Here is a 16,067-nt window from a genome sequence, read left to right as displayed (position 1 = left end):
TACCTAGGTTCAATAGTGACAACAGATGGAAGATGTAACCGAGACATACGAGCAAGAATAACTCAAGCCAAACAGGCCTTCATGGACCTGGGAAACATTTTGAAAAACAAACAGATGTCGTTCGGGATTAGATTCCGAGTCTTGAAGTGCTACGTGTGGCCAATCTTGTTCTACGGATGCGAAAGCTGGACTACAAATGCAGAAACACAAAAGAACATTGAAGCTTTTGAAATGTGGTGCTTGAGAAGGATGCAGAGAATATCGTATACCGCACACAAAACGAACGAAGAAGTGCTAAAACAAACATACCAACAAAGGAAACTAATGCCCTTAATAGTGGATCGACAACTATCCTTTTTCGGACACATAGTAAGGAAAGATAAGAATGAATACCTGGCAAGTTGTGGAAAAATACCTGGTAAACGCGCCCGGGGGAGACAAAGAAAAACACTCATAGACCAACTGAAGGGCTTCACCAACCTAACAATCCAAGAGCTGTTTGAAAAAGCAAGAGACAGGGAGGAATGGAGAGAGATAATTCATGCAGTATCCGAAGCCTGGACCAGGCATGGAACCTAGAAGAAGAAGAAGAAGAAACATTATTATTCACACATTTGACTGTTCCTTGTTTGTTGAAATAATTCTTTATTTTCAACTTCCATCGTTTTTTTCTAGTCTTAGCAATACGTGATTTTAAAAAAATGAAGTTTCAAAAACGTTGGTCAACTCTCATCCCCCAGCCCCCTTTCCCTGAGTATACGTTATGTTGTTTAATGAGCAAGATTTAAAACAGAACAATAAATATTTCTAAAAGGTCCGCAATCAAAATTAATTGCACACCTTTTAGAAATATATATTGTTCTATTTTAATTCGTGCTTCCTTACAAGGGAGCATACTATTTTCCCGCCCATCGATGTTTTGTTTGTTCATCTTAACAGCGCCGCTGCCACATCATCTCATTCGTCTGCGGTGTTTCATTCATCCTGTTTGTTGATAAAGGGGAAACCCGAAGGGTCCAATCTGCCAATCATCTGTTTTCGTAATTAAATTGAAGCTTACATTCAATTTCACATCGTTATTTATTTCTTCGAGCTTCGAGCAGCAACATTTACATTACTCTTTGGATAGGACACTAGTCCTTCTCAAAATGCCTTCCCCCAGATCTAACAGACCCAACTACCCAATCACTGCTGGGTGGACAGAGGGATCTGAAAAAAAATCTCGACTTCATTCGGGATTGATCTCTGATCCTTTGCGTGTGAAGCGAATGCTATACCAGCTTAGCTATTGGCGACCCCCACTCACATTAATGGGGTTGGATTTTTTGGGTTTAATCAATGGAAAAGCACAGTTGCCGTCATGTCTTTGATTGGGGATAAATGAAGGAACAATTGGTATAATTAACCAGTTAAGTGTCCTAATTGGGAAAGACAAATATTTAAAAATTTGATTAGAATACTCGTCCTTCAAATATCGATCGATTTAAATGACCCTCATATTGGCAAAAAACTCTCAAACCTGGGACTTCGCGAAGTGTCTTTCCAAAGTACGGCAGTTAACTGGTTAAAACAAAACCTTCCAACTCACGGTTCAGTCAGACTCGTCATTGTGGCGACAGCACTGCCTTTAATCCATCATCAATCCACCATTCAATATTTGGGACGGATTCGGGACTTGTTTATTTTTATATACTTTCATTTTAAAATTTTGAAAAACATAACAGTTCATTTAACAACTTCAATACTGGTAGTTAAAGGATATGCAATCTCTTCACTTAGGAAAGCAATAATCGATAGAAAATGTTGAAAGTCAGTCAGACTACAAGTTTAACCCTTACCAGGCTGGGTTAAATTTTAATCTAGAAATAAATCTTACTTGGAGAATGAAATGATTTAGGTTAAACCTTTTAAAGAGAAATATGCTATTTTAGAACATACAGAAATAAATATTAAATTAATATTAAATTAATTTCCCTTCATTCATCCGCAAGGAGAATTTTGTCTTTAGGGTTTATTCCAAGGGAAGACTGGAATGGCCTAGCGTCAGCCGCAGTGCAGCTCTTCAAATTGAGCTAAGACGAGTTATCTTGCTCAAGGCCACACAAAGCGTGTAGTCAACTCGCAACCTTTCAGGTACGAAGTAACGAGCATTCAGCTTTGCCACGCTGCTACTGACAGAGAAATTAATCTATCTTATTACTTTATTATATTCCATCGAGCTATGTGGCAGCCTGATTTAATGATATTTAAAAGCCATGCATTTTACATTGTTGATGAAACCTTAAAGTGATTAATGAAGGCTAACACTAATGCACTGTCTACAGAAAGTGAGTGGAGCGGGCACTTATGTTGAAAATAACAAGAAATGAAGTGAGTAGGAAAATGCCAGAATACAATAGAGAATAAAAAATTCGCGGCGGCGATGGGGACTCGAACCCGCGATCTTAATGGTACGACAGTAAAGCCACGCTCTCTCAAGCCAGGCGGAGTTGTGGTACCAGTAAGAGTTCGAGTCCCATCGCCTCCGCGAAATTTTTATTCTCCATTATCTTCTGGTACTTTCCTACTAACTCCATTTCTTGTAACAATGTCTACAATAATTTATAAGTTTTTTAGTTTATAAGACTAAAGAAAACGAGCTTTTATATAGAGCAATATCCACTAAAAGTTCTCAAAGTGCTTTACAAGGGGTCCCTAGAGTACGATGAGAGAGTGTGAGTAAAGAGTCTTTTCCAAAGACTCAACTATGCGCCCAGCGAGGCTCAAACCCATGACCTTCCGATCCGAAAGCGAGTGTCATACCATAAGACCACATTGCCGCCAGTGGCTTGTCTGATACAAAATGATAATTTTTTATTCATTCAGGGGTCCAGGTAGAGAACTCTTATGGCATTCAAAGGGACACACGCACACACACACACACACACACACACACACACACACACACACACACTCACACACAATCGTATGTACGCGCACAGATACACACAAAACAAATCAAAACAAAAAACAAACAAACTCCACTTCCCCTGAAACCCCCCCCCCCCTCCCCCAAACAAAACACAGTAAAACAAACAAAAATATCGTCTTTCAATTCGCCCAAAAGAGTTTTACTTTATACATCGCTCGATTAAACAACCCCTCCCCTTCCTCCTTGTAGTAAAAAATATAGTTGTCTTCTGACACTTTCCAAGTACAAAACATTGCATACCGTTCAGGCGTATTGTAGTATATAGTTCAGTAACTTCCAAAAGTTTTACGTGTCTGATTTCTGACAAATTTTAGGGAATTTTAATCTTTCGATATAGGACATGAAGTTGTCTGGCGAATACCCCCCAACAACCCCCCCCCCCCCCCCCACCTTCCAGCTCCCAAAAATCAAAGCAAAAAAACCCCCCAAAAAATAACAAAACAAACAAACAATCAAGCACAAAAAACAACAAAAAGCAAATTAAAACAAAATTTGCATGGCTTTTGCTACTCACCCAAAAAAGAATGAACCGATTCACCTCGTCTCCAGCTCAATTTGCGTCGATGGACTGCAGCTGACATCTGGATTATTCCGGTCTTCCTTAGGAAGAGACCAACCTAGAAAAACCCGACAAGTTTCTCGGAATAAACTGCTATGTATACAGACTAGGATTTGAAGTCAAAGTGATAAGAAATAGGAATTTAATTTATTTTTTTGGAGTTAAAGTTAAACTTAAAGTTAAATTTTAAGCACCAGGTTCAATCCTATTCCATCCGATTCAATCCAATCCGTAATGGTTGCTACTTCAATAGACAGGTAGATAACCACGCCTCTCGGACCCTCGTCAAAATGTAAACAATGGCCGTGATTAGTTGACACAACAAACTTCACAGGTTTTACTATCGATGATGTGTGTTTAAGTAAAATACCCACTGTTCTACCGCTTGATCAATAGAACTAACACAAACTATGAGTAAATTTAAATTCAGCTCATATTCTGATCGAGAAAATCGTGTGATAAGTAGTCACCCATATGGCGGTATAAAAACAATAACAACCAACTATGCTTGTCCGAGCACGTGTGATGGTGTGTCACAAATTCCATGTTTTGATTGGTCAAAAATCTACTGGTTAATACTGAAGATAGACGCAACGTTTGTGTGTGGGATGATGATTAATTTTGACTCGGTATCACAATAATTATGTCAGCTTGTGACAGAAATGATTTCTAATTGACAAGTAAATTGTTCATAAATGGCAGACATTCTCACGCTGGTTGTTGGGAATTGAATTCCAAAACGTTGTTATGCTTGGGAAAAACACCCAAACATAATAGCTTCATAAAACGATCTTTCACAAATTTCTTTCTTATGGAGACAAAAGGCTATCCAGTTCTTATTTTAAGCCCCTAAGAATAATAGGAAACAAAAGTGTGACGTAAAAAAACAACTGGTTCCAATCTCATTGGAAGTGTAACACCATTGGAGGCCTGGATATATATATATATATATATATATATATATATATATATATATATATATATATATATATATATATATATATATATATATATAAAACTTATGTAAATGATCTGCTGGTTTCCAAGTGATGCCATCTTATTTTCTAGTCTAAATATATGCTGGTCGTCAATAAAGATCATCCACCCTCGCTCTTGTACGTCCCGAAATCCTTAATATCTGCCTTTACATCCTGCTACTAAAATAATTATGCCACCTTATGATTCATTTATTAGTACCCGAAGGACTGGCTATATACTTACTTCAAAGGATTTTGGAACCGGAAAAAGAGAAGGTGTGACCTCACGACTTTTCTTCCCCAGTGACATCCAGCAAGAATCATGTAAACCTATGTAACATCATGTAAAATGTCAGTACTCGACTATCAATGGGTTTTAGTTGTGCCACATGCCTGAAACTCGCATCTGGCTATCAGCTGTTAATGAATGCATTGACATAAAATACCCGTAACTTGGCAATATCAGATTTCACATGTTGAATTTCGTGTGATTATCGTTGGGTGTGAATAAATGCTAATTTCACGTCACACGTGCAGAATAAATTAATGGAAAGTAGAATCATCTGATTCAATCTATAGTTATTTATATCACGGTGCGTAATATCAATAGTTTGATTGATCGAGGAACTCGTTGGAGCCAACGTAAAGAGGTATTGCGTTCAGTAGTTGTCTTGTGATGTTTGCCACACTTTAAGGTCACACCAGCGTCTAGGAAATGCGATCGATACCCAAATCATTTTCTAGTGCTGGAAAAGATTGCTGACGAAAGTTTTAGAAACCGAAACGTTCATGTTCTATATTGCTTTCTATCGCGCACATCCCATTTTACCCTCTTTTTAATAATATTGTGGGGGTTTCCGTAGCTCAGTGGGTTGATCTCTCACTTCAAACGCAAAGGGACCAGGATCTATCCCGGGTGAATTCGACATTTTCTTCTGACCCCACCCCCCTCCCTCCTATCAACCCAGCATTGTAATTGGATTCAATAGTCTGATGTCACGTCGCCCAAGCCACGGCGGCCATCGTGGTTCAAAACAAAGAAAATCGGTACTTTTTGTTCTTCATGCTGGCTAGAACTTTTCATATGTCTTGTGATCAGAATGTGTAAAAGTCAAAACATGATCAGATTTATAATGTTTTTCTCCCCCCTGGATACGTTTTTATGCTCGTCGGAGAAATATTTCATAAGGGCGTCCGCAATTGTTCCGATAGTTTAGAGCCAGTTACTAAGTTACCATACGTCATTACGAGCGAAGTGATGTCATGACTGTTGAAGCGTATTGCTATTGTCCTCTATAGAAACCGGAAAAAGCTCTGACTCCATATTATGCCGTATGATCTGAAGGACTGCTTTAAATAGCATTTTACCATCCCATGCTAAAGGCAGCATCTTACGATGTATTTTATGCATAAACTATCTAGTTGAAAACACAAGAAAAACACAAACGTTAAAGAATCACATATCTACTTGCAATGTAATGGATTCTTTTCACCGATTAATTGTGTTATCTTTGACATTGGTACATCATCTTTTAAAACATGGAAGACAATAAGATGATGTATAATGTTATTAAATGGGTCTCTTAAATCTATTTTGGGGGTCCCGATATCTCAGTTGATAGAGCACTCGCTTCACATGAAAAGAGACGAAGATCGAGCCCGTGTGCAGCCGAGATATTTTCTGACCCTTCTGGCCACCCAACAGTGAATGGGTAGCTGAGTCTAATAGATTTGACGGGAAGTACTTTGCGATAGACTAGCGAGCAATTTCCATTAATAATAATAATAATAATAATATATAATAATAATAATAATAATAATAATAATAATAATAATAATAATAATAATAATAATAATAATAATAATAATAATAAATAATAATAATAATAATAATAATAATGTACTTTATTCATCCAAAAGGAAATTTTTGTACATTTTGTTCATTTCATGCTATAAAAACCGGAAAAAATCCGGCTCCATGAGCCCAATGGCTATGAGTGACTACTTTTAATTTATTTTGATGATCATTTGAGAAAAATAATACTCACATATCAACTTCCTAACTAACCATTTAAAGAAACTTTGGATATGAAGTGAGCGGATATTTTGATTAAAATGTTGCATTTAAATCACAATGTATCCTCAAGCACCGTTTCATTTAAATTTATTGGTTTAAGTTATCAACATTATTTTGTAAAGAGGACATCTTTACTGTGAAAGGCAGCAAATCATAAAAAAACTAATTTAGAGAATTTAATAAAGCGCCCTAAATCCATCATGTCTCGTCCATAGAAAGAACGAAGTTGACTTCACTCAGCTCTTTGTTGTTGTTTTTAGACAGCCATTTTGGTGATTTGTTCTCACTAAATTCTATCAATCAGACTATAAACGTTCAAGACATAGTTGTGTGTGTTGCTACGTTATATCCAGCTGGCGGATGTTATGAATATTTTACCAAAACGTAGAGCATCAACATGTTAAATATTGATATTGGTTTGGGCAAACGTATCCCTATCGAATATAGAAAAAAAAAAGAAATAAAATTTGCAAAGAGAAAAAACCCCAAAAGATCACAAAACAAAAATAAATAAATACAAAAACAAAAAAAAAAAAAAACAAAACAAAACAAACAAAAACAACACCCCCCAATTAAAAACAAAACAAAAAACGACCAAACAAAAACAACAACAACAAAACAAAAGCAATTTCATGCTGAGCAGAAATGTTTATTACCAACTCTCTCTCTCTCTCTCTCTCTCTCTCTCTCTCTCTCTCTCTCTCTCTCTCTCTCTCTCATTATCTATCTATCTATCTATCTATCTATCTATCTATTTATCTATCTATATATCTGTATCTATTTCGCAGTACTGTCTTCATTTCTAGACTGGCAGATAATATGTTGCATTTAAATACTTAAAACCGCACGCAGAGAATACTTAAATTAAATATTGGGACATCACCATATTCCGAACAGACTCCTGCCCTTTTAAAGAATACAGCTGTGTTTTTGCAAGAAGGATAATTTAAGTCTTAGAACAAGAACAAAAAATAATCGCCAAAAAAAACAAAATGAATGGAAAAGAACACTAAATTCTGATCGACAAATAGTCTATGACTTATAACTAAACCAGGTTTACTGTCACTGTCTGTTTCCAGTTTCCAGGCCCGTGGCAGATAGAAGACTAATCAGTTATAATAAAAAAGACCTTTATCTGGTCTTAACTGTGACAGGTGTAGGCCTGGTTTTTATTAGTTTTCAAATACTAGTGTAATATTATTATCATTTCTGAGTGGTGTTTTTCATTCCGTGGGAGATTAGACAAAGTGAGTAAAAGAGTTCATTTGCCATTCATTCAGCGAGCATAGAGCAAGGTTAGATGTGAAGTAAATTCTATAATAATAATAATAATAATAATAATAATAATAATAATAATAATAATAATAATAATAATAATAATAATAATAATAATAATAATAATAAAAAATAATAATAGCAATGATAATATAATGGTAATAATAACGGTGATAATGATGATGAGGATAGTAGTAGTAGTAGTAGTAGTAGTAGTAGTAGTAGTAGTAGTAGTAGTAGTAGTAGTAGTAGTAGTAGTAGTAGTAATAATATAGTTTGGTTATACTCATAAACAAGGATGGCAAAACAAACAAACAAACAAAACAAATAAGATAAAACAAATAAAAACAATAACAAAGACCTGAGTGACGGCATCTTCGTTCTATCTATTATTATAGACCGCCAGAAGTTCTCACTTAATTAACCAGCATATTTTTGACCAATCAAAACATGGAATATGTGATACACCTTCACACGTCGCTCGGACAAACATAGTAGGTTGTTTATTTATAAACAATAACGTGAATGAAATCGACTCTCTCTCTGATCATTGTTATTGTTTTTATACCGCCAAATGGGTGACCAGTTATCATGCGATTTTCTCGATCATGCTATAGATAGTATGCAGATGACGTCACTCAGGCCTTTGTTATTGTTTTTGCCATCCGCCTTTGTGAGTTGTTCTCACTAAACTGTATTAACCAGACTATAAAAGTTCATGGTTACACAGAGTTTGTGTGTTGGTCCGTTATACTTCCGGATGGCAATGTTGTGAACTCCTTGGCCAAGCGCGTTCTATCTATAAACGTACAGATAGTATGCGCTTGTCAAAGAAGCTCATAACATTGCCATCCGGAAGTATAACGGACCAACACACAAAACTCTGTGTATCCATGATCGTTTATAGTCGGGTTAATACAGTTCAGTGAGCATTACTCATAAACACGGATGGCAAAAAACAATAACAAAGACCTGAGTGACGTCATCTTCGAACTACCTATAAGTTTACACATCGTTTTCTGTGTTGGTTCTATAGATAGTATGCAGATGACGTCACTCAGGCCTTTGTTATTGTTTTTGCCATCCGCGTTTGTGAGTTGTTTTTACTAAACTGTATTAACAAGACTATAAAAGTTCATGGTTACACAGAGTGTGTGTGTTGGTCCGTTATACTTCCGGATGGCAATGTTGTGAACTCCTTGGCCAAGCGCATTCTATCTATAGATAGTTCGAAGATGACGTCATTCAGGTCTTTGTTATTGTTTTTTGCCATCCGCGTTTATGAGTAATGCTCACTGAACTGTATTAACCTGACTATAAACGTTCATGGATACACACAGTTTTGTGTGTTGGTCCCTTATACTTCCGGATGGCAATGTTATGAGCTTCTAAGCCAAGCGCATACTATCTATCAGATAGTGTGCGCTTGGATAAGAAGCTCACAACATTGCCATCCGAAGTTAAAACGGACCAAAAAAAAAAAAACAATTGTAACATTGCATAACAGGCGTTCTCGTCCTACCTATTAAGTGATGGTGTTGGCTTGTAAAGCGCTTTGAGCACGTTTAGTGGATATTGCTTTTATATAAATGCTCGTTTATATGTATTGCATTCTCCAACGGTTATTGTCACATTATCACCCCTGTGTTAAAGAGTGCTCCAAACTTAGTGAACTACCCGTGTAAAACTAAACCGATGAGGTTTGTCAATGTGTAATAAGTTTTGTAACTCCAAACAGTCACAGGAAATAATCGGTGTTAATTAAGTGCGTTGTGTTTTTAGCTTTGATAAGCCATTGGAATGCTGATACAAAGGAGATGCGGTCAACAATTGATTCTTTACATACGGCTACAGTCGAACACGCAAATATTAGAACCACAGAATAAATTAAAATAATATAATATAATATAATATAATATAATATAATATAATATAATATAATATAATATAATATAATATAATATAATATAATATAATATAATATGAAATTGTAAAAAACAATATAAATTTTTTTTAAAGCAACAAATGATGTAATGTAGCGATTATGCCGACCCGCTCCCCACTTTGTCAAAATCGACGTGTACATATTATATGCAAATTTGACATCTGAACGCAATTACGGACCTAGTTTAACATTGTTGTAATGGACAATGTTTTGTGTCAGTTTTTGAGATTCCCATTACAACAACGAGCGCTTAATGAATTAGGTTCTTAGACCTGTAAATAAGTGCACGCCGGTCAAATTCTAAACCTGATACTTGACCTAAATCGTTCAACATATGAGAGGCTTCCTTCAGAAATCTGCCGTACTCTTAAAAAAAAACCAAAAGAAAAAGCAACATACCCCCCAACAACCCCCCCCCCCCCAACCCCCCCCCCCCCCCAAAAAAAAAAACAAAAACAAAAACAAAAAAAAAACCAAAAACAACAACCCCCCCCCCAACAAAAAAAAAAAAAAAAAACAACAAAAAAACAAAAAACCCACAACAAATTTTTAACATTTTGGCCAGAAAACTCGTCCTTCAACTATCGATCGGTTAAAATGAACCTCATGTTGGAAAAAAAAAAAAGAATAATATAACAACAACAAGAACAACGACGACGACGACGTCGACGACGACAACAACAACAACAAAAACAACAACAAACAAATTTTAGGATTTACTTTCTCCCTCTTTTATTGCGTTTGAAAAATTTACGGAATTGACGCCATCAAAATGTTCTCCTTTATTTATTTTTGGCGCACTGATATTATTTCTAGCGATTCCCTACGTTTATGTTACCAAAAATAGTTTCTTTTTTTTGTTACGCAACTGTGTTGGGCTCAACACAATAAAAAGAGCAGATGACATCAACTCCTACATTCATTCTTTATATAATTTAATGTGTTAAGTTATAATTGTTTTGGCAAGCACAGCTGGTGAGCATTTTAATCAATCTCTGAATCAATGGACATCTGCTGTAGACTTGTCAGGCTGATGATGTTAATTGTGTACTATTTGACACACTGTTCTAAACAACACGCCTTATCAAATAAATACACTTTTACAAAGGGTAGTTGGATCCCTCACACATATTATGATATAACTATTTGCATTCCGGATAGCAACATATGGGACTCTATATTATACTACTGTGTGATCGTGTAATATACTAATAAATAATAAAAATAAATTCCCTTTATTCATCCCTAAGGGGACATTTTCCTTTAGGGTCTATTCCAAGGGAAGACTGGAATAACCCAGGCGTGAGCCGCAGTGCAGCGCCGCAAAGTGAGCTAAGGCTAGGTGACTTGCTCAAGGCCACACAACGCGGCGGGTAGTCGAACTCGGTACCTTTCAGGTACGAAACAAAGACCATGCCGCTGAGTCACACTGTCCCATACTCGTCTTCGGACAGGAAGGTCGAGGGTTCGAGTCCGGCTCTGAGCGGGGCATCGTTGAGCCCTAGGAAAAGCTTTTATTTTTCTTCTCATATTTACCGTACTCAGGTGTAAAATGAGTACATCGCCATTAACATCGTTGTCTTTGTCGGAAAAAATTGTAATATCACCTTGGATTTACATGTTGGGTATTGCCGTTGGCTAGTGAATCTTTGTAAAGTGCTTTTAATACGTTTAGTGGATCAATCTGTCTATAAGCGTTCAAGGTTGCACATGTGTGTTGGTAAGTTATATCTGGATGACGAATGTTGTGAGTATTTTACCTAAACGAGTAGCATCCAGACTGAAAGACTAAATCGTCATATTTCTGACCATTAGATTAACTTGAATTTAACGATTTAACTTTTCAGTATCTGGTTCTTCCTGACATAATACGTTTTGAGACGATGGGCCACAAATTGAGATACTGTACTATTTGTCTTATGGAGACAATCAAAACAATTTATCAATTCACGTGTGTCACAAACGCAGTTGGTTGAACATGGTACGATTTACGCGCTGTGTCAAATCGTTACAGATGTTTGTACTCGGTGAAATGTGTTTGCACTTTGTATTAAATGTTCGAGTGTGTTTATTGTTTATCATTCTATTATTTTTATTATTTGGATAACGTAATAACTCACTGTCGTTTTTAGTTTTATGAGGATTAAGCGCTATTTTCAGATCTTTGTGCATAAATGATTCCGTGGTCCTATGGGCAGTTTCTTCAATTTTTCATTTGTTTATCTTGAAAACTAGAATTGATAACATTAATGCCACACTACACATCTACATTGCAATCACACACTCATATCAATGATCGATTTTTGTGTTTGATACCCATTATAGATACTTAGGTCCATTCTTCAATGCAATGGAAATGACAGGTGTTCTAGGTTAACTATTAAGTTTTGAATATATTGCAATGGACGCCGAATGTGTTCCCAAATTGAAAGTTCTTCCGGAAACATGAGTGTTTTTATTTCTCTCTCAATACTGCGATATCTTTCCAAGGTAAGTGAAACTATTCGGTAAGAAGTGATCAGAAAGTATTTTAGAAAATTGCGCTTCAGCCATGCGCTCAACAGTTCTAACAGGCAAAGGACTAACAAATCACTAAATCTAAAAACAGTCCAGGAGGAGAGGGGTGGGGGTGGTGGTGGTGGTGGGGGGGGGTTGTCTTCCCGATAGCTCAGTTTGTGACTTTTTGGAGAAAAAAAAAGGGGGGGGGGGGGGGGGGGGGGGTTGTTAGCGTGGTATTATGGAATGACAATGGCCTTTGGTTCGTACCCAAAAGGTACCGATTTCGATTCCAGGCCACGCACTGTGGTCTTTATCAAATCACCTCGCTCGAGCTCACTATGCTGTGTTGCACTGAGACCCACGCCTAAATTGTTCCTATCTTCCCTAGGAAAAGACCTTAAAGAAAAATCAGATTTCCCTTGGGGCTGAGTCAACGGAATTTTAATATGTTGATTATTTACTCACAATTAATGAGATCGGCACCGGTCCTGGGTTCAGTGGACCCCCCCCCCCCCCCCCCGCAAGACACCCGCCGCCTCCCCTGACCACCTGGCAAAGAGTGGGTTACTGGGACTGTTCAATGAGAATTGAAGTACTTTGCAATACACTAGCGTTCTATCAAAAGGGTAGCAAGCAATTGTTACTATCAATGAAACGCTGAAAAACCGGGACAATCTCGGCTCAATAGGAATTGTGGTCATAAAAGATTACGATAACCATATACAGATGTTTGTGTAATCCTAACATTGGTACGGTATGTCAGAAGATCTGGTGTTGTTAGCGCATTGGTGACGGTACCATGTCTCGTCTTGTGATAAAAATAATATCAAGCAATGTTGAGTGAAGTCAGTGACCGGATGGGTGCTGACTGCTATTAAATCTGGTTCCAGCATTGCCTCTTTCTGTAGCTCACTTTACACACACTACTCGAATCATTTGTAAATATGTATCTGGCTGCTATTGTCAGAGTGCTAATGCAAAAAGGGCGCATTACAAGCGACTTGCAGTGTATATAGCTTATTAGAGTTATAAACCAAGCTGCCCAGGTTGCACTACGATTGGTACTTCAGTAGGAATAGGGCAAAGAAGTCGTAACGTCACATTTCCTCTTTTCCGGTTCAAAACCAATTGGAAGTGTGTAATCAGTCCTTTGGACAATGTGTAAACGATGAATAGGTTTCATATTGAATCATAAGATGGCATAACTATTATAGTAGCGGGATTTATATATGCAGATTCTTATGATTACGGGGGGTTAAAAGAGCGAGGATTGATGATCTTTGTTGACGACCAGCATTTATTTAGGCTAGAAAATAAGATGCCATCACACTGAAACTAGAAGACCGTTTGTTCAATGTATAATATATTATCCAGTCCTCCGAAAGACTGGCTTTACATTTACAATTGGATTGGAACCAGTATTTTGATGTCACACTTGTGTTTTCGATTACAAATGCAGTGGCTAGAAAATTCTATAAAACAACAGTAATGATTAATAATCTGACCACTAATAAATGAACATGATTCTATTTGCGTTATATATGCACAGATATCTAATAAATATGCCAAAAAGATATAAAATTTACAAAGATAATCGAATTCAAAATGAATATTTAAAAAAAAATAACAAAGAATGTGAGCATTTATATAGTGCAATTCCACCAAACGTGATCTCGGCGATTTAGTTGGGGTCACTAGACAACACTAACAGTAATGTAGGGCGACACATTATAACGCCTGTTAGGTGATATTATACGCTGTTCTGACAGAAGCAACGCTGTTAACGGCCATGTATTCAATTTAAACATGAGTACGATGAGAGACTGGATGTAAAGAACCGTTTCCAAGGACTCAAATATACCCCGCTCATACCGGGACTCAAACCCTGGACTTTCTGGTTAGAAAGCCGGTGTCTTATCACTAGACCACATAGCCGTAGAAATAAGTTGCTAGAAACCGTGAAATGTAAAAAGTATTGAACAAAATGAGTATGGTAGCTTTAATCAAAAATAAAACACTGAACACTGAGGGTTTCGGATTCAAACCTTTACCAGTTAAATACAAAACCAATAAAACCGGACATGCTTCACGTACAATCCAGATCGACGGGCGAGTAGTTAAGTAGTCTTTCAGAGTCATGAGGCCCATGGGGCCAGAGTTTATCCCGGTTACTATGACGTGAAAGGGATAGCATCAATTGCTCACTATCCTTTGGACAGAATGCTAGTCTATCGCAAGTACTCTCCGCCAGCTCTGACAGAACCAGCCTCCCAATCACTGTTGGGTGGACAGGGGAGGAGGGGGGGGGGGGGTCAGAAAAAAAAATGTCGACTGCACCCGGGATCGATTTTGGTCCCTTTGTGTGTGATGCGAGTGCTTTACCAACAGAGCTATCTGGACCTCCTAGACGGGAGAGGAGGGATGAACAAGAGCATAGCTGAAAGATCTTTTCATGTTGACTTCAGGAGGGTTTGAGCTTACCAGAAATCCATTTTAAGTATTATTATCTTTTATGCAGATGTTAGATTTAAAAAACCGATATCCAATACGACACAAAATGTGACCTTGTGGTGAACCATTTGTCACCAGTTTAAAAACAAAACAAAAACAAACAAACAAAACAAACAAACAAAACAAAAATAATAATAATAATAATAATAATAATAATAATAATAATAATAATAATAATAATAATAATGATAATAATAATAATAATAATAGATCTTTATTGTCCATAAATATGGCAATTTGTCATTTAGTTACACTTGTTATAACATTAAACGATAACTGTAACATTGAACAGATATTTCACTCCTACTTATTTTCTCTCTCTCTCTCATTCTCTCTCTCTCTCTCTCTCTCTCTCTCTCTCTCTCTCTCTCTCTCTTCCTCTCTTTCTTTCACACGTGCGATATACACAACATAAACATATTCATTTCGTTTTCAATTTGTTACGATTGTGGCAATTCGACACCAAAAATTATCATCATTATCAATTGGTCAGTTAATCTTACATTAAATAAATTAATTAGTTAATCAGTCAACGAATCAATCCTTGGTTTTTCTGTACCATATGAAATATTCAAAATTTTTATTGCTGATGGAACGAACGTTGATTTATACTTGTTAGTTCTACATTTAATCTGATAAAACCTTCTCCCAGATGGTAAAAGACTAAATTCATGGTATAAAATATGTTTTTTATTGTTGGTAATTGAGAATGCTTTCCTTTCTATTGCTTTTCCATGAATTCTTTCTACTCCATTAAAAGGATGGTTTATTATTTTTGATGCCTCTTTGATAGATTTTGAAATTTTTGATTTATCTTTAAGTCGGCATCCTCCAAACCATATGGTGCAGCCAAACGCAATTACACTTTTAATAAACAATAAAATACAACAAAACAAACAAAACTCGATCTATTATATAGAGCAATATCGACTTAACATGCTCAAAGCGCTTTCCAAAGAGTCCCCGACCAGCAGCTACAAGAACCATGTGGTACAATACATGAAGCCTGTTAGGCGATATTACAATTTTTCCCGACAAAGACAACACTGTAACGGTCAATTAACTCATTTTACACCTGGGTACAATGAGAGAATGCGAGTAAAGAGCCTTTTCCTAGGACTCAACTATGCACTGAGCGAGGCTCGAACCCAGGACCTACCGATCCGAAAGCGAGTGTCATACTTTGGACCACTTAGCCGCACAATTAATTGCAACCAGAAAAAAAAAATAATGAAAAAGGAAAACAATATTAA

The 16,067-nt window shown here is 36.7% G+C and overlaps 1 protein-coding gene across 11 annotated transcripts in view; it reads left to right on the top strand.

Annotated features, from left to right (window-relative positions):
• Nucleotides 1-16,067, top strand: part of LOC144964606 (secretin receptor-like) — a 239,275-nt gene that overhangs the window by 42,097 nt on the left and 181,111 nt on the right. Inside the window, exon 1 of one of the 11 annotated variants that reach the window (XM_078899069.1) lies at nucleotides 11,763-12,294. The exons of 9 other annotated variants lie outside the window; for them this stretch is intronic. The gene's annotated coding sequence lies outside the window, so the exon portion shown is untranslated. Of the gene's footprint in view, nucleotides 1-11,762; nucleotides 12,295-16,067 lie in introns of those variants that run through there. One more of the 11 variants, XM_078899077.1, reaches the window with a different exon arrangement.

The sequence above is a fragment of the Berghia stephanieae genome, chromosome 2 (genome assembly GCF_034508935.2).
Source record: "Berghia stephanieae isolate SIO BIC M18660-M18661 chromosome 2, UCSD_Bste_1.3, whole genome shotgun sequence".
Lineage (NCBI taxonomy): Eukaryota > Metazoa > Mollusca > Gastropoda > Nudibranchia > Aeolidiidae > Berghia > Berghia stephanieae.
The sequence above is the reverse complement of the archived record's forward strand: the minus strand, read 5'-3'. Positions and strand labels throughout refer to the sequence as shown.